This window comes from Megascapheus bottae, chromosome 5 (genome assembly GCF_031878675.1).
Source record: "Megascapheus bottae isolate mThoBot1 chromosome 5, mThoBot2.hap1, whole genome shotgun sequence".
Lineage (NCBI taxonomy): Eukaryota > Metazoa > Chordata > Mammalia > Rodentia > Geomyidae > Megascapheus > Megascapheus bottae.
The window spans coordinates 2,964,372-2,989,146 of record NC_143513.1 but is presented as its reverse complement, the minus strand read 5'-3'; the positions used below and the strand labels follow the sequence as shown (position 1 = coordinate 2,989,146).

The 24,775-nt window shown below is 49.3% G+C and overlaps 1 protein-coding gene across 3 annotated transcripts in view; it reads left to right on the top strand.

Moving 5' to 3' along the window:
- Positions 1 to 208: 208 nt before the first annotated feature.
- Tns3 (tensin 3) overlaps positions 209 to 24,775 on the top strand; it is a 208,695-nt gene continuing 184,128 nt past the window's right edge. Inside the window, exon 1 of one of the 3 annotated variants that reach the window (XM_090332534.1) lies at positions 209 to 249. The gene's annotated coding sequence lies outside the window, so the exon portion shown is untranslated. Of the gene's footprint in view, positions 250 to 423; positions 590 to 1,703; positions 1,806 to 24,775 lie in introns of those variants that run through there. The other 2 variants (XM_090332532.1, XM_090332533.1) reach the window with 2 other exon arrangements.

The window sequence follows — 24,775 nt, the reverse complement described above, 5'->3', positions numbered from 1 at the left end:
GGCACCAGCTAGGAGCATTCGTTTTATCCATATGCTATCGTCAAATGGCCTGGCATCCTCTTAAGTGTGCCAAGTTAGGGAAGTGAGTCTGAGAGATCGAGGGCAACCGCGGCTTTCTGCAGGCCGCTCCGGCCCTCACTCATCTACAGGAGGGCTGGGTAGACCTCCTAGTGGACACAGGTCTCAGACACCCCAGATAGAAGAATGAAGTGGTTTTGCACGAAGCTGGACTCCAATCGGCCTTCCCAGGTACACTTCCACCGCCCGTCGGGCCTTCTTACTGCTGGGAGCCTGGGCTGCTCTGCGGGCTTCTGAATAATTCCCTGTCCCCTCTGTGGCCAGCAAGGGTGGAGAACTTGGTGTGTGTGGGGTTTTCTTGGGGCGCATCCGCCAAGACACTGTTGGGTGAGGAGGCCAGGTGACCGGCCGGGCCTGGCGGTGGCGATTGCCCGAGTCGCCTCGAGGGGGCCCTGCGGCGGACGCGGGCCGCCAGCCAGGGGGACGGGCCCGCCCGCCCGCCCGCGCGCAGCTCCGCTCCCAGCGCAGCTCCGGCCATCGCCCCGCCGGATCGCGCCGCGGGCTCGCGCAGGTACCGGGGCCGGGAGGCCGGGAGCCGCGACCACGCGCTGCCCAACTCTTTGTTTCGGGCGGGCGGGGGCCACTGCACACGGGGAGCCAGGACGCGGGGCTCCGGGACCTAGATCCGGGCGCGCAGTCATCCGGACCTGGCCGCGGAGACCGGCTCGGGCGCCGGGACCGGAGCTCCGGGGGACGCGCGATCGCGGGGTCCCGGCCGCTGCCAGGGCTCCGGGACCGGGGTGGGAGCGCACAGCCAGCGCGGGCGGGCTCAGCGGGGGCGCAGGGCGGACGCGGCGGGGCGCGGGCCGGCCGGGTCAGGGCCCCGGTGCCCGGCACGGCAGGCGAGGGCGGAGCCGCGCGGTCCCTGTCGCCTTCGCGGCCCGGCGAACTTCGCTCTCTACTCCGTGTCCGGGACTCTGCGGCCCGGAGCCGCCAGGCTGCGCGGAGAAGCCCAGGACTCGTCTCCCGCTCTTCCCAGGCAAGTGTCCGCGCGCCGGCCGGGAGCCGTCGAGCCCCTCTGACTTCGGGGGCTCGGGGCGGGGTCTCGGCCGGGGCCCACCTGTGGCACGTGGCCTCTGACAGGCCCCGCACCCGTGGGTCCCGGGGTGCTCGCTCTGCGCGTCCGGGCGGGGAGGGGGGTCTCGGCGCCCGCGCAGGCCCGCCCAGACCCCGGCTCCGCCGAGACTGCAAAGCCGAGAGTGCGCCGTGGGGCGCGGGGCCCGGGGAGACAAACCTCCCGAGGACGCTCGCGGCTGGGTTACAGCCCATCCACACTCTCTAGCTCCTACTTTTTTTTTTAAATTATTGTTTTTAATTCCTCCGACCCCCTCCCCCGGCCCCCATGCTCGACTGCCTGCCCCGTGAGAAGCTCCCACTGAAAAGTTGAATGTGAAAATCATCATTGAGTTAACATCACATAGGTTTTCAGAACAAATCCCTTTGACCCTTTGGTCCTATTTTCTGGAGGCTTTTGATCTGTGCCTATGAACGCTTTTTAAAGCGCTTTAGTTCTTTCGCTTTTAAATGAGATGTGTGTGTGTGTATGTGTGTGTCCTTGGGATTTCTCTTTTTCTCACTTTCAGGGCCTCTGAGGTTATATTTGCAAATCAATCAACAAGAATTAAGAAAGGCTTTTCTGTGTTGGGGCCGGAGGGGAGTGGGGAGTGCTGCAGCTGGTGGATGGAGCCCCCCCAACCCCGAGACCTGCACGTGGCTCTGGTGTGGGGGTGAGCTGAGGGGAGAGGAGCTGGGTGTTGGGTAGCTGAATTGCGGGAACTGGCAGGTTGCCAGACCTCAGAGCCCTGGTAACCCCCCAAAGTCAAGAAAGCCTACAGAGCGCTGAGCAGTTGCTGGTACTAGATACTTTCCTTGTATGCATTGTATGTCACCGCACTAACAGCTCTTGGGGGAGGGGAGGGGACTGCCATACCATTGTATAGATGTGCAAAGAAAGGCTTTGGCGCTTGCCTTCAACATGTGGATATGAGGTGGTACAGTAACTCAGGATTCGGGACAGAACTGCCCTGCTCCTGGCTCCAGTCTTGACTTGGTGCATATCTGACTGTCAACTGGACTCTAAAGCATGTCTAGACAGCGCTTTCCAGCTAAGGTTGCCAAAGCGATCAGCAGTTATTTTTTTAAAATGAATACATAAACACCCAGAAGATAGGGAAAGTAGAAAAGTATGTTCCCCAATGCAAATTGATTAGCCTTTACAAAGTATCTTGCTGGCATCCAATGTTTTGAAAATTGAGCTACTTGGAGATATGACCTGGGAGCTAAAAGTGCATGGGGTCAAATTATGTTCCTAGGCTGGGGAAGGAGTTGGCTGAGATCTGGTAGGAGGCAGCAGGCAGGAGCACTGAGTGGGAGAGACTGAAGCCAGAAGTCTGTACCCCTCTGTCAATTACCTCTCCTGTCTCCCCACGGGCTCTGTGCACAAGGACCCACTTTACTGATGAGGGGAATGCCTAGCACGTTTCTGAATCCCTGGAACCATTAGGGATCTGGCTGAGCCCCAACTGCTGCATTCCTAGCTGGACTGCTGGGGGATCTCTCTTGTCCTTGCATGTATGAGGTACTGGGTACCTGCTCTGCCTTTCTGAAAACTGAAAACCCTGTGAAGATACATCTCATTCACCAGATGGTCAGAGGCACTGGCCAACCGAGGGCCTTACCCTTGGACATTAATTCCTTGTTAAAGAAAAGTAAGATCTTGAACTTACTATTTGAACTCCAGGGATGAGGAATGTGTTCTGTGCCTTGCCTTTCCCTCCCCTCCCCTCCTCTCCCCTCCCCTCCCCTCCCCTCCTCTCCCCTCCCCTCCCCTCCCCTCCCCTCCCCTCTCCTCACCTCCCCTCTCCTCTCCTCTCCTCTCCTCTCCTCTCCTCTCCTCTCCTCTCCTCTCCTCTCCTCTCCTCTCCTTTCCTTTTCCTTCTCCCAGTCTCTAGGCTTGAGGAACTCAGGGCCCTGGCACTGCCCCAGACCTTTTTGCTCAAGGCTAGCACTCTATCACATGAGCCACAGCACAACTCGGGGGCTTTTTCTCTTTATATGATACTGAGGAGTTGAACCCAGGGCTTCATACATGCTAGGCAAACATTCTGCCACTAAGCCACATACATTCTCAGCCCCTGTGCCTATTTCTTCTGGTGCTGAGTTCACACCCTTAGGGTGTGTCCTTGGGAAACGCCCACTGTCTGGCTCCAAGCTCCCCACCCCCCCCATACCTGGGATCCTTTACCTGGTGGCCCCAACACCCACTGGGGACTGCACATGACACCGTGGGTGTGATGGATGGCACAAATGAGAAGCCCTTGGAATGCCCCACAAAACGGTGGTGATATTGTTTTTGAAAGAGCACTGTTGTTTAGTGTTAACAGGGGTCCATGCCTGTGGAACCTTTTCTCCAGTAGAGCATTCCTTGATCAGATCAGAAACAACCGCTCTATGGGGGAACATCACTAGAAGAAAGATTCTCTGCCCTTAACTATCCCCCTGCCCCCAGCCCCATCCTTGATTACCTGTGCTGGCCTGAGACTCTTTACCCATAATTGGGTCTAATCAGTCACCTCATCTCCCAAGTCTGCTGCAAGATTCCTTGAATTGTGATGACTTTCAATACCTTGTGTGCATCTTCTGGAAGCCAAGGTCTGGGTTTGAATTGGGGGTGCAGGGATTGATTATCCCAGCTTCTAACCACCTGGGGTAACCCCAGCTTGAATGGGCAGATCCAGGCTTGGAGCTGGGGACACTCACTGGCCACTGTAGCTAGACCTTGAGCTCCAGCTGCTTCCTTAGACACTGAGGTCAGCCCCTTTCTATATTCCTTCCTTCCTTTGAGCTAATTATGGCACGTGAAGTTGCAGGCCCTTCCTCTTCCTCTTCTTTTTTTGGGAAAGATAACCACATTTGAACACCCTTTGCAGGCCTTCTTTCTGTTTCTAAGGTATTAGAAGATGTGTTTGATAGATCTACATGTAGGACCCAGGAAGATGCTATTCTGTTCATTTCTTTTCTCCTCTTTCTTTTCCCATACATTGTCCTTCCTTCCCCCACCCCCCCACTGTTGGGGTTTGAACTCAGACCCTGGGCACTCTCCTGAGCCTCTTTGTGTTTAAGGCTAGTGTTCTACTCTTTGAGCTACAGTGCCACTTCCAGTTTTTTCTGAGTAGTTTATTGGAGATAAAAGTTTCATCGATTTCCAGCCTAGGTTGGCATTAAACCATGATCCTCAGATCTCAGCCTCTTAAGTAGCTAAGATTACAGGCATGAGTCACCAGTGCCTGCCCCCCTTCTGTCTGTTTCTCTTGTCTGTCTGTCTGTCTCTCTCTGGGGCTTGAACTCAGGGTCTGGGTCCTGTCCCTGAGCTTTTTAGCTAAAGGTAGCACTGTACCACTTTGTGTCACAGCATCCCTTCTGGTTTTCTGGTGGTTAATTGGAGAGAAGAATCACTCCAAAGCCTGGGATGGATCCGAACCATGATCCTCAGATCTCAGCCCACCGGCATGAACTGGAAATTTGATTTTTTTGGGGGGGGGGTGGTTGTGGGGCTTGAATTTAGGGCCTGGGAGTGGTCCTTGAGCTCTTTTTGCTCAAGGCTAGTACTCCACCACTGCCTTTCTTCCTTCCTTCTTTCCTTCTTCCTTTTCTTTCCTTCCCTTTCCTTCCCTTCCTTTTCCACATTACCGTTAAATCCAGGAAGTTGGGTGCCTGCTCATGGTCGCCCACACCCTGCACTACCAGGCCACACCCCTGGTATCCAGAGACACTTCCAAGTGGACCAAAGGCATTCACCTTTCCTTATCGCAGCGGCTGTGTGCAGTGCGGCTGTGCAGACTGTGCAGGGCGGCGCCACTTGTGTGTAGGTTTTGTGGAACTGCTTTGGGAATGGGGAGCCAATGCTTGTTCTGTTGACTGCACGGGAATGCAGAAGCAGTCACTGTAGGAATAAAAGAAATAAATTGCTCCTTAATTGGTGGGCAGGGCTCATCGGGCTGCCTACCCTCACTTGTTTTTTTTTTTCTTTTTAAATGGGCAAGGCCCGCCCACTCCAGGCATGCGGGCGCTGGTTATTTCCCACCAGAGGGTTCAGGAATCTGAGCTCTCCCCATTACCTTGGCGCACAACTCCAATAAACTGTGTAAGGCCACATCTGGCTGGGCCTACTGGCAGCCCTGGGGCCAGGCTGGGCCATTAGCCAGGGCGCCTGTGCACATTCCTTCCAGAACAAAGGCCTCCCTGGGCCTGGGCCTGGTGTTCCTCTACACTTTGTAATCCATCACCTTTCCTAGAGATTCCCTGGGCTTCCATCCCTCTCCTCACTAGCCATTTTGGAGGTAGATCAAAGGTGTGTTCAGATTGAGAGACAGGGAAAGAGTCCAAGCTCTGGCATCTCATCAACCTAGAGCAAAATCACTCTTTGTCCTGGCTGCCCTGGTCATCCCTTACCTGCAGTCTGGGGCACACCTGCAGGGAACCCTGAGCTTGGGCTGGAGCAGGGTGGGGAGCCGCTTGGTGTATCTATGCTCCTGTCAGCACTGACTGACTGCAGACCCACCTCTACCTTCATCTTGCTAAAAATCTCCTTGCCCCAGGGTCGGGAAAACATCCTTCCTGCTGCCGCCAGGGCTGACTTTCCTGTTCTTGGGAGGTAGGAGTACTAGCTGGGACTGGTGACACAGCAGAGGCCTGAGTGACAAAAGCATTTGTCAGTCTAGTGAGGACAGGTGCTTCCAGTTCAGCTCATCAGGAATGGACTGTAGGGTGCAATGTCCAGGGGTGAAGGAAAGGGAATCCCGCGTGTGTGTGTGTGTGTGTGTGTGTGTGTGTGTGTGTCTGTGATAAGCTGGTTAGGGATGTGTGCAGCATTTGTTCAGTAAGTATCAGGACCCATCTAGGTAGACTGTGTGCCTTTGCTTTTAGTCATTCATTCACTTTACTTTTGGTGCTAATCTTGGGACTTGAACTCAGGGCCTTGGGTGCTATACTTGAGCTTTTTTTCCTCAGGACTACCATTAGCACTCTACCACTTGGGCCACAGTTCCACTTCTGGCATTTTCGGTGTTTAATTGGAGATAAGAGTCTCAGACTTTCTTGCCCCGGCTGGCTTTGAACTATGACCCTCAGCCCTCAGCCTCTGGAGTAGCTAGGATTATGGGGATGAGCCACTGGTGCCTGGCTGTCCTTGGTTTCAAATTAGGGGGTTTTCAACTAAGTTTTACAGAATAAGTGCTCATTATAGACTTTGCTACAGCTAGGAAACACAAGGAAGCAGGCACATTGCCTTTTAAATATTACTGTACTCTGTGCTTGTCAGCTTTCCAGCATGTAACAAAATGCATGAAAAAAATCAAGTTTAAAAAAGAAGAGTGGGGTGGGGGGAGTTTGGCCTAGTGGTAGTGTGCTTGCACGAAGACTCGGGTTTGTTCTTCAGTACCACATACATAGAAAAACCCAGACGTGCTATGGTGGCTCAAGTGGTAGAATGCTAGCCTTGAGAAAGCCCAAGGACAGTGCTTTAGACCATGACTAGCAAAAAGAAAAAAAATAAAGAATTAAGAAAAAAGAAGAGAGGAAAAAAAGAAAAAAGAAGAGGAGCTGATAATGTGGCTTAGTGGTAGAGTGCTTGCCTAGCATGCATGAAGACCTGGGTTCAATTCCTCAGTACCACATACACTGAAAAGGGCTGTAGTGGCATTGTGGCTCAAGTGCTAGCCTTGAGTAAAAGAAAAGAAGCTCAGGGACAGTGCCCAGGCAGTGAGTTAAAACACCAGGACTGGTAAAGACAGAAGAGGAGGAGGAGGAGGAGGAGGAGGAGGAGGAGGAGGAGGAGGAGGAATTATTTTGATGTGTGGTATCAGAGATTTTGGTCCTTGACCAATTGCTTGCTTACATGGTTTTTTTTAAAGTGTGTGTTTAAGACTCATTCTGGAGATCAGATGTCAGAGAAGCTGAAAGAAGAAAGCACACAGAGAGAGAGAGGAGAGAGAGAGAGAGAGAGAGAGAGAGAGAGAGAGAGAGAGAGAGAGAGAGAGAGAGAGAGAGAGAGAGAGAGAGAGAGAGAGAGAGAGAGAGAGAGGGTGGGGGGGTGGGGTCAGGCCCTAATACCCCTTATGAGCTAACTTCCTCTCACTAAGCCCCACCCCCAAGGGTCCACACCTCCCAATAGTGTCACAGGTTGTGACCAACCAGGGCCACATTTATGATCTAAATTGGAACATCCCAGATGCTATTATGTTATTATGTTAGCCTTGCTCAGTTGTGCGTTCCTACCCCACCTTTGCTTTGGCCAGTCCTGGGGTTTGAACCCAGGTCCTAGGTACTGTCCCTGAGCTTCTTTTTCTTCCACTTGAGCAATGGTGCCACTTCTGGCTTTTCTGTGTATGTGGTACTGAGGAATGGAACCCAGGACTTCATGTATGCTAGGCAAGCACTCTACCACTAAGCCAGATTCCTAGCCCATATATGCCTGTGTGTATCTTTGTACATAGATCCTTGAGAAGATCTGAGCTAGTTATGTTCTTGGAAAGATTGCTAGTGATTGGAGGTCAAATGACACAAACTTAAAACAATATTGTGGTAAAATACACATGGCATGAGGTTTAACATTTTAGCCATTACTAGTGCTTAGATACATAACCATGCTCTATAGCCATCTGTCTAGAATTCTTTCATCTTGTGAAACTGGAGCTCTACCTGTTAAAAATGATCACTCTCTGACAACTATTATTCCAAGTGTGTTCACACTACCACCATAACTGGTGTGCATACCATCACACCCAACTTTTTCAATTGAGATGGAATCCTTAGGGCTTTTGGGCTGGTCTCAAATCATGATCCTCCTGATATCAGCCTCTTGAACAGCTCATATTACAAGTGCAGGCCAGCATGTTCCAACTATTGGTTAAGAAAGGATACCCAGAACTTTCTGTCCTGAGTTGGCCTCAAACCAATGTCAGTTGAAAGTCAAGTTGCTAGGATCATAGGTATAAGCTGCTGCACCTGGACTGTGAGCCTACCTTCTATGGGCTTCAAGGAGGTGGAGCCACATAGAATTTGTTCTTTGTGACTGGCTTAGTTTTCTTAGCATAATTTCTTCAAGGTTTGTTCATGTGCCTATCTATCTATCTATCTATCTATCTATCTATCTATCTATCTATCTATCTATCTGTCGTGCCAGTACTAGAATTGAACTCAGGGTTCGGTCCCCTAGCTTTTGCGCTCTACCACGTTGATGGCCAGGTGGAGATAAGAGTCTCCTAGACTTTCCTGACTGGCCTACTACTGAACCAGCTTGAATTGAAGCTGTGGGCCCCTGGTGCCTGGCGTTTGGCGGTTTGTTCTTGCATGTATCAGGTTTTTTTTTTTTAAGGCTGAGTCATATGTGGCATGTGTCAACATGCCACATTACACTGGTACATTCACTAGTTGATGGACCCTTGGGCTGTATCAGCCTTATGGTGATGAAAAATAATAGTATTAAATATATGTATGCAGGTCTCCACTTTCAGGCCTTCTGGGTTAGCCACCACTTTTTGGGGTTCCTTGTCATGGTTAGTTGTAGCTAGAATCTGGTGTGTTCACCAGATCCTCACACTGTCCTCCACAGAGCGCGAATCAGACCCCCGGAAAAGGAGAGGAGGGAGCTTTCTTATCAAGCCATTTTGACAGATTGTGTAAACTCAGTGATTAATAGAATGAGATATCAGGAAGAATGTCTTTCATTAAAAAAAATAAAAATAAGAGGGAAAAAAAAGCCTTCGGGGCTGCTTGGTTTTATTTTCAATTAAAGGGGTCTGATGTTTCTAGAGAATGGTTTTAATTTGGATAAATGGTTCAGTCTGGGAACCACATGCCAGAGGGAATGATCAATGAGAGCAATTACACAGGGTTTCCTTGGCTGCTTTTTTGGAAGGAACAGCATGGGACCTGGCCTTGGCTCTTGGGTGTGACTCTGGGGAGCTGAGCACTGGAAGAGTTGAGCAGCCTTTTTGATTGGGACCAGGAGCTAGTGGGGACCAGTCACCATGGCTGACGCTGGTTAATTTTTACCCTCCAAGAATGCATTCACAAACCCTAGTCAGGAATGTCAACACACTCCTCGGGACATATTGGACCGAAATTACTCAAAGTCATTTATAGAATTGGCCAACTTTGGAGGAAGGATGAGGAGTTGAATTAGGTGTCCATTCACTGAGAGTCTTCCAGGCACCAGGGCCAGGCAGACCTGTGGGCCCTGGAAGGGAGACAGCTGCAGCATGGGTGGCGGTGTTTAACAGGGGTTGCTTCTCCTTCCTTCCTTCCTTCCTTCCTTCCTTCCTTCCTTCCTTCCTTCCTTCCTTCCTTCCTTCCTTCCTTCCTTTTCTCCTCTTCCTCCTCTTCTTCCTCCTCCTCCTCTTTCTTCTTTTTGGGTCTGTCATGGAGCTTTAACTCAGGGCCTGGGTGCTGTCCCTGAACTTTTCTGCTCAAGGCTAGCACTCTACCACTTCCGGTTTGTCCGTGGTTAACTGGAGATAAGAATCTCAGGGACTTTCCAGCTTGGGCTGGCTTTGAACTGTAATCCTCAGATCACACCCTCCTGAGCAGCTAGGATTGCAGGCATGAGCCATCAGCTCTTGACTGGGGGCTTCTTTTTAAAGAGGATATTAGGGTGAAGGAGGAATGGGGGTACCTCTGGAGAGGACCAGCTGGGTGCAGAGAATGCCCAAAGGGAGTAGCCACTGCGGACATACCTGGGCTAGCAAAGGGGATTTGCAGAAGACACAGTGGACAGCCTACTCCTTAACCCAGAGATATAGGTTGAGTCTGGGACAGTATCCCATGGACTTACAGTGGTGTGGTTGTGGATCTGCACAGTGCCCACTGATCTAGAGGACTGTTGGCTCTGAGGCTGGGAAGGGTCCTCAGAGGAGATCCAAATTTCTGTGAGTACACACTACAGACATAGGTCTGCAGGCAGGGTGAGCTCTAGAGCTTGAGGTTCTGATTCCTTTTCCTTAGGAAGGACAGGTAGGTGGGAGGTATAAAGAAAAAAAAATGTTTAGTGCCCTCATGGAGGCTGAAATGGGAAAAAGGAGACACCATTGGTTTAGCCTTTGGTGAGGACAGGGTGGGGCCTGTCTTGAAACAGGAAGTCAAGTTGCAATTCAGGGGTTGGGCTCTTGATCACAGCCCAATAACCTAATCACCTTCCACTAGGTCTACCTTCTAGAGGATCCCACTGGCTCTCAACACTGCATGTGAAGGTTTTGCTGTATTGTTAGCAAATCACTCAAATCATGCCCAAAGAAAACACAGTAGCCCACTTTAGGACAGCATGGACTCTTGTCTGTCCCTGGAAGACCTTTCTCCTTTCCCTCTGATGAGCTTGATTTTAGCCAGATGATGCTGTCAGAAAACTTATGAGACATATCACTGACTACACAGATTGATTTACCTTGCTCTTTAACGCCAGTTTCTCCCTGCACTTACTTAGTGATCATTCAAGCTACAGGTCAGGTAAGCGCATACTGTGCTTTTCAGACCTTTTGTTTATGATTAGGAAAAAAACAAAACTACTTGTGGCTCACACCTGCCTATGATCCTATCTACTCAGGAGGCTGAGATCTGAGGATCAAAATTCAAATCCAGCCATGACAGGAAAGTCCATGAGACCCTTATCTCCAATTAACCATCAGAAAGGCAGAAGTAGTGCCACGGCTCAAGTGGTAGAGCAAGTGGTAGAATGCTAGGCTTGAGTTGAAGAGCTCAGGGACAACACCCAGGCCTAGAATTCAAGTCCTACCATGGACAAAACAAACAAACTGGAATGATAATCATATGCTTTTATCATGTCTTTTTTTCCCCCCCTGCTGGTTCTGGAGCTTGAACTCAGGATCTGGTCACTGTCCCTGAGCTTCTTTTAAGCAGCTCAAGATAAGTACTATTGATCACATGCTTTTTACAAGGTGCTCTGGTGCTAGGTACCAATGGTTCACATATGTAATCCTAGCTGTTCAGAAGGCTGAGATGTGAGGATTGCTGTTTGAAGCCAGCCTAGGCAGGAAGGTCCCTGGAACTCTTCACTTAACTACTACCAAGCCAGAAATGGAGGTGTTTGCTCAAATAGTAGAGTCTGAGCTGTGAGTGGAAAAGAAAACAAGTGAGATCTTGAGCTGAAATCTCAATACTGGGGGGAAAAAGTGCTCTGCTCACACTGTACCAAATTACGGGATTATTTGCATTTCTAGTCTGTTTAGATGTTTGCAAGTGTTTCATTTTAGAAGCATAATGTGTCATTACCACAAACCCATACCCCACCCTGAGCACTTGCTGACCTCTCCTGTCTCCTCTGGAGTGACTTCCGAGAAAACCTAGGGCACTGGCTATAACTGCATGAATGATCCCTTAGCTAAAAAGCTAGTTTGTCAGTGGCTAGTTTGTCTTTTAGAAAACTCCCATGCCACCTAGTCTTCCTGTTTGATTTTGCGCATAGCTATAAGCCCCACCCCAAGCAATGGATGGCCCTTATGGGCTGGTGGTCAGTAGTGTCCAGGAGCGTTGTCTTCTTCTCACAGATGGCCTCAGATGGGTGTGTCCTTTTTGACTACTGTGGCTCCTGGGACACCATGTACAGTGTGCTCTGCCATCTGTGGCCAGCTGCTTGCTGACCAAGCTATTAGTGATGGCCATGGCTCTGTGATTGTGGCCAGGGCTCTTGGTGGTTGTCCAGCTGGGTTCTCAGTGCTGAATTCAGCTTTCTAACCTGTACCAACCCAGCTAAGCTCCACTTAGATCCAGGCTTCAGTTTCCAGTGCCAACATGGGCTGAGCAGATGCTAGGAGCTGACAAAGACTTTGACCGTGATCTTCATTGTCCTGCATCCCCTTGACCCCTGGAATTACCGCTTGTCTTTTTATTTATACATGGGTTATTTCCACCCATGTGCTGACTCTGTCCTCACATCTGTGTGTTGTGGGGACATCAGCATTTTGTCTCCTATAGTACCAGATTTTGTGGGGGGGGGGCTTGAACTCAGGACCTGGACAATACTGTCCCTAAGCTTTTGTTCTCAAGGCTAGTGCTCTGTCATTTGATCCACATTTTCCCTTCTGGCTTTTTGGTCATTCATTGAAGAGTCTCACAGACTTTCCTGCCCAGCCTGACTTTGAACCGAGATCCTCAGATGTCAGTCTTGTAAGTAGCCAAGATTACAGGTGTGAGACAGCAGTGCCCAGCTGCTTTTGTTTCCCACACATTTATTCAGGACATTGAACCCCAAAGAAGCCTTAAGTCACAAACCTCAGTGGACCCATGCCTGCACTCCTGCCCTTCCAGTGGTTTGAGGGGGCGCTGGCATCACCTCTACACTGTTAGTGGGGGTCCTTCCTCCCCCTGACACAATTTGTAGTGATTGTGTCATGTTCTTTTGTATCTAGTGATCTGAACTTACAAGGACAAGGACAAGGCTGCGAATACTTTTGTGTCAGCCTGATAAGAGTTTTGGAAGTTTCTGGCAGATAGCATTGTGTCCTTGGACCAGGCATGCCTTACTCCTTGTTTCCACCCCTGGGTATCTCTAGCCTCTAGTCTCAGCCCTAGCTTCTGCACCCCACTGGGAACTTCCTAGTTTATCTTCTTACTTTGAAAGAGATCTGCTTGCATGTGCTTTTGCTACTGTTTCCTGAGATACTTTTCCCCCCCCTTGTGTCCTAAGTACTTGCCTCTGAGCTTTTATGCTCAAGGCTAACTCTACTATGTGAGCCACAGCTCCACTTTCAGCCTTTTGGTAGTTTATGGAAGATAAGTATCTCACTTATGGAATTTCCAGCCTAGGCTGGGTTTCTATAACAGTCCTCAGATCTCAGCCTCCTGAGTAGCTAGGATTACAGATATGAGCCATTGGTGCCTGGCTTCTGGTTGCTTTTGAGATAGGGTCTTGCATTTATGCCCAAGCTGGTCTTGGCCACAATTCTATTTATATTCCCTACCTCCATCCCTTCAATGACAGACATGAATTGCCATACCTAGCTTTTTATTGGTAGACATGATCTCTTACGAACTGTTTGTGTGGGATGGTCAGAATTACAGGCATGAGCTACTTTGCTTGGTGACTAGTTTTGTTTTCTTTGAAAGTAGCCATGTTCCCAGTTTGCATCTTACTGAGAGTTAAGTACCTGTTAGAACCTCTGAAGGCCCCTCAAATGTGATCTTACTTGTTCTTGATCTCATGAGGATTCTGGGTTGTGGGTTGAGGATTCTATAATTTGGGGACAGAATGCACAGCTCTAGGAGAGATGTTTGGATGTGTGTATTAAATATCACCGTGTGTGTGGAAGCATGTGGGTGAGTAGCTGGCCTGGGTGGGAGATGCTGGGTCTGGTGTTTGTGACCCCATATCAGCTGGGGCACTGTCTTTTCTCTTGAGGCAGCAGCTGGCTTCAGGGCCATTGTATCCAACAGCTGGTGCTTGGCCTTGGCCCTTTGTGAAACCCAGAGCCGGTGGCATGTGGGTGCAGTACCCACATCTGCTCTGTCTGGATTTGCACCTAGCACTATTCTGTCACCATTTGTGTGAGATAATGCTAGGAAAAGCAGGGGTTAATAAACCTCAGGCTGGTCTCCAGAATGGAAAGGACCCACCCCAGGGTGGAGGTATGGGCAGGGCCCTGGTAGCATGAATTATTGACTGTGTGACACCCAGAGTGAGGTGCTTCATCTGGTCCTCTGTCCATTCACTCCATCTCTCGTTCCTCCAGACAGCTTTATACAGTACACACTGAGTTTCAAACACTCACTGGGGACCCCGAGGCTCTGGTTTGTCTAGCTGCACACACCCTCAGTGTTGAGCCTTCCAGGGCCTTCCTTCCTCCACCCATGACCTCCAGAAACTTAGTTCCTGCATTTCCTGTCTAACTGGGCCAGGTGACTGCAGTTGTCCCCAGGCTGTAGCCCACGGCTGGCTGATTACTCTGCCTTCCCTTTCCTGACATTCAGGTCACTCTGGGCTCTCTGCATCCCAAGTCTTAGGTTTCCCTGTAACTGGCTTGTCTTTTTTTGTATATGTGCTGGTTCCTAGGGCTTGAACCCAGGTCTTAGACACTGTCCCTGAGCTTTTGTGCTCAAGGTTAGCACTCTACTACCACTTAAGCCACTGCTCCACTTCCAGCTTTTTGGTGGTTAATTGGAGATAAGAGTGTCTTAGAATCCTGATCTTCAGATCTCAGCCCCGCCTACTTGCTTATCTTTTTTTTTCTGGTGACTTCCCCCTCTTCTGTGTTGGGGTTCCAGCTCAGGTCCTTGTGGCAGAATACCAGACTGGTGTTCTACCACTTGAGTCATACCTACAGCCTGCTTTATTGCTGATTATTTTGGAGATGGAGTCTCTCAGACTTTTCTTCCCCAAATGGCCTTGAACTATGATCTTCCACATCTCTTTCTTCTGAGTAGCTAGGATTATAGGTGTGGGCCACACTGGCTCTCCTTAATTCTTGTTTTTTTTTTGCCAGTCCTGGGACTTGAACTTTCTCAAGACTAGCACTCTACCACTTGAGCCATGGCACCAGTTCCTGCTTTTCTGTGTCTATGTGGTACTGAGGAATGGAACCCAGGGGCTTCATGCATGGTAGGCAAGCACTCTATCACTAAGCCACATTCCCAGCCCCATTTTAATACTTAATTTAATAGCATACTTTAATTGTACAAGGAGGGTTTCATTCTGACGTTTCCATATATGAATATAATAGAACCTAATCAAATTCACCCCCTCTACCACATTCTCTTGCTTCACTTCCTGCCCCCTCTTTTTTTGGGGGTGGTGGTGGTGTTGGGTCTTTAATTTAGGGCCTTGAGCTCTTGTTTTTTTCCCCACATGAGGCTAGTGCCCCAACAGGTGAACTGTGTCTCCACTCCCCTGTGTTTTGCTGGTTGATCGGAGATAAGAATCTCACACACTGGGCTGGCTTCCAGCCACACTCGTTAGATCTCAGCCTCCTGAGTAGCTAGGATTACAGGGTGAGTCCTAGGTACCTGGCTCACCTCGTCTTTTCAGTTTCTTCCACAAGGAAACAAGAGCCTGCTGGAGTTGGTCGGTGTAGACAGCGGTGGGCGTCTGTCCCCAGCCCAGTGGAGAGCTGGTGTCCTGTGCCGGTCCCCGCCGCGGGCGCTGCGGGGCGGGCAGCGGGTGAGGCGGCTCCTTTGAAGGCCATTGATGGACAGTGTGGGGTAGGCAGTGTGATGTCTGCCAGGCGGAGGGCGTGGGACCTTCTGCCAGGCTGGGAACTGTACCTGTAGCCTGTGGGTCAGAAAAGAAAAGACAGTGCCGAGGGGCACGCATTCCTGGCTGGCGGGGATTCCCTGGGAGGTGGCCCCGCCGCTTTGATCCTGCGGGGCACCTGGCTTGCCAAAGCTTGCTCCTCCTATTGGGACCGCACAGGCTGCGTTTCCTTTTATGTGGGGAGCCCACACGGGGCGGAGCTCCCGCCTCCTGGGCCGGGAGCCCCGCCCCGCTCCCCGGCAGCCACGCCCACACGCCCGCCAAGGGGTGGGGCTGAGGGTGGGCCTCGGTGGGAGGTGAGCCAGAGGATCCTGAGGGGTGATGGATGGACAGGTGGACAGAGGGCTGGGTGGGTAAATGGGGATGTCGGCTTCCTACCTACCTACCTACCTGCGACACCAGCCCTGCCCTAAATACAGCGTCCTTCCGGTCCTCTGGGGGATTCCATGACACAGTTTTCTTTTCTTCCTTTCTCCTTTCTTTCTTTCTTTCTTTCTTTCTTTCTTTCTTTCTTTCTTTCTTTCTTCCTTTCTTTCTTTCCCTTCCTTCCTTCCTTCCTTCCTTCCTTCCTTCCTTCCTTCCTTCCTTCCTTCCTTCCTTCCTTCCTTCCGTCCTTCCTTGTCCTGGTGCTTGAACTCAGGGCCTGATCACTGTCCTTGGGCTTTCTCAAGACTAGTGCTTTACCACTGGAGTCACACCACCACTTCAAGCTTTTTCCATACATGTAGTACCAAAGAATCGAATCTGGGCTTTTGCTGATGCTAGGCAAGCACTCTACCACTAGGCCAAACTCCCACCCACACAGTTTTCGTTTGTATGTGTGCCAGCCCTATGGCTTGAACTCAGGGCCTGAGAGCTCTCCCTTAGATTTTTCCCATTCAAGGATGGTACTCTACAATTTGAGCCAGTGGATTTCTGGCCTTTTGCTGGTTAGTTGGAACTAACAGTCTCTCAGATTTGTCTGGGCTGGAGACAAACCACGACCTTCAGATCACAGCCCCCTGGCATAAAAAAAAAAAGCAAAAGAAAATTGTCTCTTAAAAAACTGTCTTGGACTGGGAATGTAGCTTAGTGGTACAGTGCTTGCCTACCATACATGGAGCTCTGGGTTCGATTCCACAGTACCACATAAATAGAAAAAGGTGGGAGTAGTGCTTGGGCTCAAGTGGTAGAGCCCTATACATGAGCAAAAGCAGCTCAGGGACAGTGCCCAGGTCCTGAATTAAAGCCTCAGGACTGGCCACCCTCCCCCCCCCAAAAAAGAAAAATATCACCCAAGGATTTAAGGATAGTATAACATACAATCTACACATAGCCTTCACCTGGCCATGGTTGGTTGTATGAATGTGTATGTGTGCATATGGGAGCATGCAGTGCAATGCATGCATGCATTTATGTGTGTGCATGCACATCAATGTACCTACAGACACACACAAGAATGCATACAGTGTGCATGTGTGTATGTGTCTTGCTTTCTTAAAAGGAGATAGACAGTGGCTTTTGTTATTATTGTTTCTCTTTTGTTCTCCAGGCAAATTGTTTCTTATGTGACTGAGGCACTGAAATCTAGACAGCTTCCTGGCTTGGCAAGATTACTCTGAAGGCATCCTTAAGCATTCCTTTTATTTGTCAAGTCCTTGTTATTTTACTAAGAGTCTATTTTGCAGCCAAAATAGCTTCAGGGGAAAAAATTGAAGAAAAAACTGAAGAAAAACTAGATGTCTCAGGAGAATGTGATAGGTTGGGGGTACATGCCGATGAGTGTGCAAAGTGACAGTGACTCCACTGCGAAGTGACAGTGGCTCTGATTTCTAATACCTGTTTCAGTGTTTCCTTCCTTCCTTCCTTCCTTCCTTCCTTCCTTCCTTCCTTCCTTCCTTCCTTCCTTCCTTCCTTCCTCTCCCTTGATGCTTCCCTCCCTCCCTTGCTTCCCTCCCTCCCTCCCTCCGTCCACTTAAGTTTTTTTTTTTTTTTTCTTTGCCAGTCCTGGGTTTGAGCTCAGGGCCTGAGCACTGTCCTTGGACTTTCTCAAGGCTAGAGCTCTACCACTTGAGCCTCAGCACCACTTCCGGCTTTTTTCTATATGTGGTACCGAGGAATCGAACCTGGGTCTTCATGCATGCTAGGCAAGCACTTTAACCACTAGGCCAAACTCCCAGCCCGACTTAAGTTTTTTTTTTGTTTAAGACTGGTGCTCTACCTCTTGAGCTACCTTGAGCTACCTCTGCACTCCCCACTTTTTGTAGTTAATTGGAAATAAGAACTTCCTGAACTTTCCTTTCTGGGCTGACTTCAGTTTCCTGAGCCACCAGAGGCCAGCAAGGGGCATGTTTTTTTGTTTTTTGTTTTTGTTTTTGTTTTTTTAGATCAGAAGCGTTACTTCATGGTCTTAAGGCACAAAATGAACACATTTGCAAAGATTTAAGATTCTCTCCATAGAACAAAGGTCATATTTGTTCTTTTTGGTGAGTCGTAGGGGTTGAATTCTGGGCCTGGGCACTGTTCCTAAGTTCTTCAGCTCAACGCTACCACCCTACCCCTTGAGCTATAGCCCCACTTCCCGTTTTCTAATGATTAATTGGAGATAAGAGTCTCACATTCTTTAGTGCCTGGACTGGCTTTGAATCTTGATCCTCAGGTCTCAGCCTCCCGAGCAACTAGGATTATAGGCATGAGCCATGGTACCTGGCTCAGAGGTCCTAATTTTGTTGGGACTAAGGGAAGCTCAGCATCAGTGGATCACTGGCTTTTTTTTTTTTTTTTTCTGTAAAGTAGGGGTGGGTTCAAGGCCAGAGTGTGGTGTTTGCCGGGAGATTCAAAGTCCCCAGGGCAAGACTTCCAGTGAACTTCAAGTCCTTAGTGCCTTGAGGCCTCATGTAGGGGACCAGAGCCAGCACAGAGTGTGTCCTAAACCGTTTTACAGCTTGAACCTATGTGGGAAGGTGACCAGAGTAGGAGTGTCAGCTTCTTCATGAGAGTGCCAATGTCACCTCTGTCCTGAGACAACAAATGCTGATTCACAGTGGGCTTAAAAGAACAACCAAAAAAAGAACAAAACCAAATGAACTTGGAGATTGATTAGCTAAAACTTGTTACTATATATGAAAACAGAGAGCAGATTCCGTTTATCTTCTTGCTCTTGAAGCCCCCTGCTCCCAGCTCTTCTAGGGGACAGAACCACACAGCAGAGCCCTCCTGCCCCCCACGAAGTCCTGGAGTTTGGTTGGGATTTGACCTTCCCCACGAAAAGAGGAAGAAACCATAGCTCAGAGAAACAAATCAGAAACCTGTGGACAGACTGGTGGGTTGGAGTATCTTGGGAGTCTGTCCCCACATTGTCCTCTCAGCCCCTTCCCTTGCTCTGCCTCCCAGTCCCTCACCCCTTGTCTTATAACCAACCCAGCTGCAAATGAGAACCGCACTGGGAGACCTGACATAAATGTTGGCTGCTGTTGTGAATACAGGGGGGGCAATAAACCCCCAGGGTGCAATGTTCCTAACCAGCCCCCCTACCTGAGTTCTTAGGTGTGGTCAGGTCTCCAAGGTGGCTTGTGGAACCACACACACACACACACACACAGAGGCATCTGGGGAGTCAGAGTTTGACAGATTTGATGTGTGGCGAGTCTGTGTCCTGTGCTGTGTTCTTACTTTGGAAGGCTCCTTGGTCTTTGGGGAGTAGAGACTGATTCTTTCAAGAAGGTTCCATGACCTGCTTACCTACCCAGGCACCACCTCCTACTATCACAAGTGGGGTGGGAAGAAGCATTTAGTCCAGGAATTCTTTTTGGGGGGAGGCACACAGAGACTTGGATCATTCCAGTGGGGCTGTTTTACTTGAACAAGGCTGTGCTCTGCACTTAAGATGATTGTAAGAGGCAGTAAGAGGGTTTGTGTTCTTTTTCAGGTTGAGCTTTGATTGGGAGGGGGATGGGGCTTAGACAGGGTAGCTTCCATGTAGTCCAGGCTAGGTATGTGTATGTGTATGTGTATGTGTATGTGTATGTGTATGTGTATGTGTATGTGTGTTTGTGTATGTATATGGGGGTGTGTGTTTGTGTATGTGTATGGGTGTGTGTGTTTGTGTATGTGTATGTGTGTGTGTGTGGGGGGGGTGTCTTGCAGAGCCTATGTGCTATCTTTTAGCTTTTTTGCTGAAGGCTAGCACTCTACTCCTTGAGCCACAATTCTGTTTCTAGGTGTTTGGTGTTGGAGATAAGAATTCCATGGATTTTCCTGATTGAACTGGCATTAAACTGTGATCCTCAGATCTTAGCCTTCTGAGTAGCTAGGATGACAGATGTGAGCTACCAATGCCTAGCAATCCAGACCAGTTTGAAAAGCCTAGTGGAGAAGAACCCCAAGACCCTGGATTGAAGGAGACCCTAAAAAGACCCTGCCTCCCTGGTTTACCTCACTGGCCTGTCCCATCCTGTTACCCCCAACCCAGGAGAAGGTGACATATCCAGTACCCTTCTATCTCCTCTTCTTCCAGATTCAAGGCCTTCAGTTTAAGAGTCAGAGATGCCTGACTCATTCTTTATTCGGTTTCATTTGCTCATCTGTGGTGGAGAATGGCTGTTGTGAATAGAGAGGGGAAGAAGCAGGTAGAGGAAGCAAATTTGTAGGCTTAAGCAGTTTATCTTTATTTCTGAGGACAAGGGGGAAGGAAATACACAGAGGGCCAGAAGAGGGGAATGAAAGCAAATGTACTTCCTCAGGCCCTCAGGCTCTTGCACCCTACTAAGGGGACAAACAACGCCATCTGTTCCTTCAGAGAAGCCCCAAGATAGCTGGGCACTGGTGTTCCACTTGTAATCCTAGTTACTCAGGAGGCTGAGATCTGAGGATCAGGGTTCGAAACCAGCCTGAGTAAGAAGGTGTTGTGAGATTCTTATCTCTAGTTAACCACCAGAAAACAAGAAGTGGTATTCAAAGTGGTAGAGTACTAGCCTTTAGTAAAAACAGCTCAGGGATAGGGCCCCAGGCCTTGAGTTCAAGCCCCATAACGGACAAAGAAAAAAAAACATGGATGAAGAAAAGCCCCAAGACGTGATTGTTTGCCTGAACTTCCAAGTCAGTAGAGACTCTGTGTGTGTGTGTGTGTGTGTGTGTGTGTCCTGGGGCTTGAACTCATCACAAGGACACTGTCCCTTAGCTTTTTCACTCAGTGACTATTACTGAATCCACAGCTCCATTTCTGGCCCTTGCTGCATGACTGAAGATAATAGTCTCATGAACTTTCTTGGGGCTTTTCTTTCTTCAGGCCTGGGCTGGTATTGAATAGCGATCTCAGGCTCCTAAGTAGCTAGGATTACAGGTGTGAGCAACCAGTGCCCTCTTTCTTTTCCCTTTTCTAATGAATGATGGAAGGTAATGGGGCATTTTCTACATAGAGAGAAGTCACAGTCTGCCTTTCTCTGTCTGTCACCCCTTTACTCTGCCTTCTGAGCCCTACATTGCCCTCCTGACACACACTCTCTTTGGGGCATCTGCTGCTTCCTCATCTCTGTCATCTCAGGCAGTGAGGACCATGACAACATGTAGACTTTCACTGTGTTCATTTGCATGTTTCTAGCAACAGACTCAAGGATTCTTGCATTCTGACTCTGGTTGATCTGATCACTATTTCTTTTCTCTCCTCTACTCCTGGCTTCTGAGCACAGTCCTTGGGCTTTCCCAATGCTAGAGCTCCACTACTTGAGCCACAGCACCATTTCTGGCTTTATCTATGTATGTAGTAGTGAGGAATCGAACCCACATCTTTGTGCATGCTACACAAGCACTCTACCATTAGACCAAACTCCCAACCTTTCACTATTTCTTTTATGTTAAAGCTGTCTGTAGTAGGCTCTCCTCAGCCCTGGATCCTTGTATCATTGAGTGTTCCTGTTCCTTTACAATTGAGGCAAAAGCAAGAGGAAGGAAAAGTGGTCCTTGCTAGCTGGGAATGTCTGTGCAATAAGTATATACACACACATTTATGTCTGTTGTTACTGTGTGTGTGTGTGTGTGTGTGTGTGTGTGCGCGCGCGCGTACCCGCACGCGCATGCGCGCGCATGTGCGCTGGTATTGGGGCTTGAATTTAGGGCTTGAGTGCTGTCCATAAGCTCTTTCTATCAAGGCTGGTGCTCTATCACATGAGCCACAGCTCCACTTCTGGATTTTTGGAGGTTAACTGCAGGTAAGAATCTCATGGACATTCCTACTCAGGCTAATACCATCCTTGTATCTCAGCCTTCTGAGTAGCTGCAATTGCAGCCACGAGACACTTGGCCTTGAGCCCTGTTCTTGAGCTCTTTCTGCTTTTCTGTATTCTAATACACCTTGTATGTTAGTTAGCCAGTCTTGTTTGGCTAATCTCAAAACACCACGCAGTGACTCACCTGGTCTCAGGTGTCTTGTTTCCTCTTCTTGCCTGGGAAACCTCTGCCCTCCCTTCTAGGCACCATCGAAGTCAAGTTCTTCTCAGTGACCTTCGATCTCTGTGGGGTAAGCCAGTCCTTGCTCCTTCTTCTCTAAGGACTCAACTGATTGCTCATTTTGCAGATAAATGAGAGAGCCTGTGGCAGAATGGATGTGTCCTAGTTTCTGGTGACAGATTTGAGGATTTGTTATTCAAGAGTGGCTTACCCCTGGATTGTTCAGCTTCCCATCCTCATGCTTGCTTTGCTGATATGCACCTTACTATTTGTGCCCCGTCATTGGGGGATCCCAGGTGTCAAAAGCCAGGGAGAAGCCATTATGGCAGCTTAGAGCTTTGCTATGGCAAAGCTGGGTGGGAACTGGATAGATGCTGTCATCAGAGACACAATCAAGACAAATTGGTTATTGGATAGAACTCAAGATCTGAGGGTCACAGTTTGGAGCTATCAGGGTAGGAAAGTCCCTGAGACTCTAATCTCCAGTTCAACAACCCCCCAAAAGTTGTAAGGAGGGACATGAATCAAGTGATGATAGAGTGCTAATCTTGAGTGAAAAAGAAAAAAAGAGCTCAGGTATAGCACTCAGGTTCTAGTTAAAGCTCCTCTAATACTGGTACAAAAAAAAAGAAAAGAAAAGGAAAAAAAAAAGAAAGGAAAAGAAAGAAGGAAAAGGGGCTGCCAGCAGAGCTGCATATGGTGTGTGTGGAAAATCCCAGAGGAAGGTTCAATCTTGCAGATGGGAGGTGTGAGATAGATGACCACATGAAGGGGTTGTGACTATGGTTGCAGCCATATTTAACTCTGGGACGAGTGGTGATTAAAAAGCTCGAGTAGAAGTGAGGAGCTTGTCGGATGGGATCTTCAGGATTTGGGTTTTTAGCCAACAAGGAGAAGGGCCAGAAACCTAGGGTCCTGGAGGGAAGGCTGGGACACAGAGGGAAGCCACTGTGCTCGGCTCAAGTGTGGTTGTAGTGGACCTTGGGCTGTCATTCATGGTACATTCTCATCATCATGTTTGAGGACTGTCTACTTAAACCCAGATTTCCTTTGGCTGGTTCCCATGTACCCTGTGGCAGTGGGAATGGCAAAGCCTGTGGAGTCCTGCAGGTCTTCTCTTCCGTCCTCTGGAATGAAGTGAAATGCTGGCCATTTCACAGACTTCTCTGCAGAGCTAAGGACTTCTTAGCTCCGTGCTAATGTCTGGGATGTGCTGAGATGCAGGAATACAAGCATCTCTGTCAGCATGTATACACCTGCTGCCTTGTGGGTCACAGGACCATGCTCCACGGCTGTTTGAATTAAACAGCCATGCAGTAGCTCCTAGCTAGGCCTTGTTCTGTGTTTTCTCCTGATAGACAAGACAGTAGCATAGCTTGTAGACAGTGCCGTGCGCTTCTAGGGTTAGAAGTGAGGAATACAGAATGACCAACCCAGATGCGTTCTCAGGGGTCTGTCAGAAATCTGGAGGACAAAAATGTGTATGTAGGAATACAACCAAGAGACTTCTGTTAAAAAGTTGAGGAATTTGGAAAAGTGAATGAAGGCTGGATGTAGACTAGCATGAATAATGGCCTCACTTGATTGATGGGGAAAAACACGTGATCACCGAGTGAGGTATTGGCTGGCCCATTCTAGCCAAGGAAATATGCTTTGCTTTGCCTCCCCCTCCCAACCCTTTCTGGTTGAAAGTTGAAGAGCAGCCTTTGCCACTCCACTGTAGACATGGAAAGATGGATATTTAGTGCCAGAACCTGAGAGATTGAATTGATGACTGGAATTTACACATGTGGTAGCCATAAAGGCTCTGCAAGCCCACCCAGACTGTTCTACTTTTGAAGGCATCTGGGCTTGCAGACCTGAAGTTAGTGTTAGACCCTCAGAGACTGAGCTCTGGGACAGCTCAGGTCAGTAGGACTGTACATGGGGGTTGGGGCTGGAGCCAAGGCTCGCAGGCCCCCAACTGCTAGAGCTGTGTGCCAAAGCCAGCCTCAGGCTCCTGTGCAGAGGTCTTTACTGCTCCTCATAGATGCAAGACAGTGGCTTTGGCTTGAAACCGTCTATCTTCAAAGTGGCCTTTCAAGTTGTCTCAGAAATTAGACTTGTCATTGAGCTGCTTCTTGCAGGGACTCACTCTCTGTCTGCTGTTTGCCACAAAGGCCCCTGAGAACACAATTCTGTAGAAATCACACTGGCGTCTGAGAGTGGCTGTGCAATCTTCCTATCCTGCCCACACTCCCCTCCTGACTTTTCTTTTGTTTTCTTTTTGCTATGCTTGAATTTAGGGCCTGGGTGGGCACTGTCTCTGAGCTTTTTTTTTTTTTTTGCTCAAGGCTAGATCTCTCCCACTTGAGCCATAGCTTCACTGCTAGCTTTTGGTGATTAGCTGGATGTAAGAGTCTCTTGGACTTTGGGGCTGGTTTCAGTTCTGAGTAGCTAGGATTATAGGTGTGTGCCACCAGCGCCTGCCACCTCTCCTGGCTTTTTCGACTTTCACACTTGTTTCCCAATTTGCTTTTCCTCCACTTTTGTAACTTTAGCCTCCCTCATTCTGGTTTCTAATTTCCTTCTAAAATTTCAGGTGTGCAATGAAAGCCAGGATGGAACTGGATTGTCTTGGTTCTGGGGTGCGGATGGAGAGGGGAACCCTCTGGGGTGTGTCAGGACAGACATTTGCTTGGGGCTTTGCACGAGATGCCCATAGGTCTTCTCCGGCAAGGTCACTCTGTTTGGTTTTATATCGTTGAAGAGGAACACTGGAAAACCGTCAACCACCACCCCTGCCTGCCTGAGCATTTTCCTTCCTTCTATTCCAAATGCAGGGCTTCGGATCTGGGGAGACCCTGCCTGTCACAGCTCAGGGCTGAGACCAGGATCCGGGTTTGGGTTCTTTGCCGCCTCTTGGTCAGCGCACTAAGTTTGAAATCTTAGTAAAGGAGAACCCCAGCCATGTAACTCCAGTCAGATGGCGGCGGGAAGGCGCGGCCCCCCTGCCTGGAAGGAGTTTCTTCGCCCACT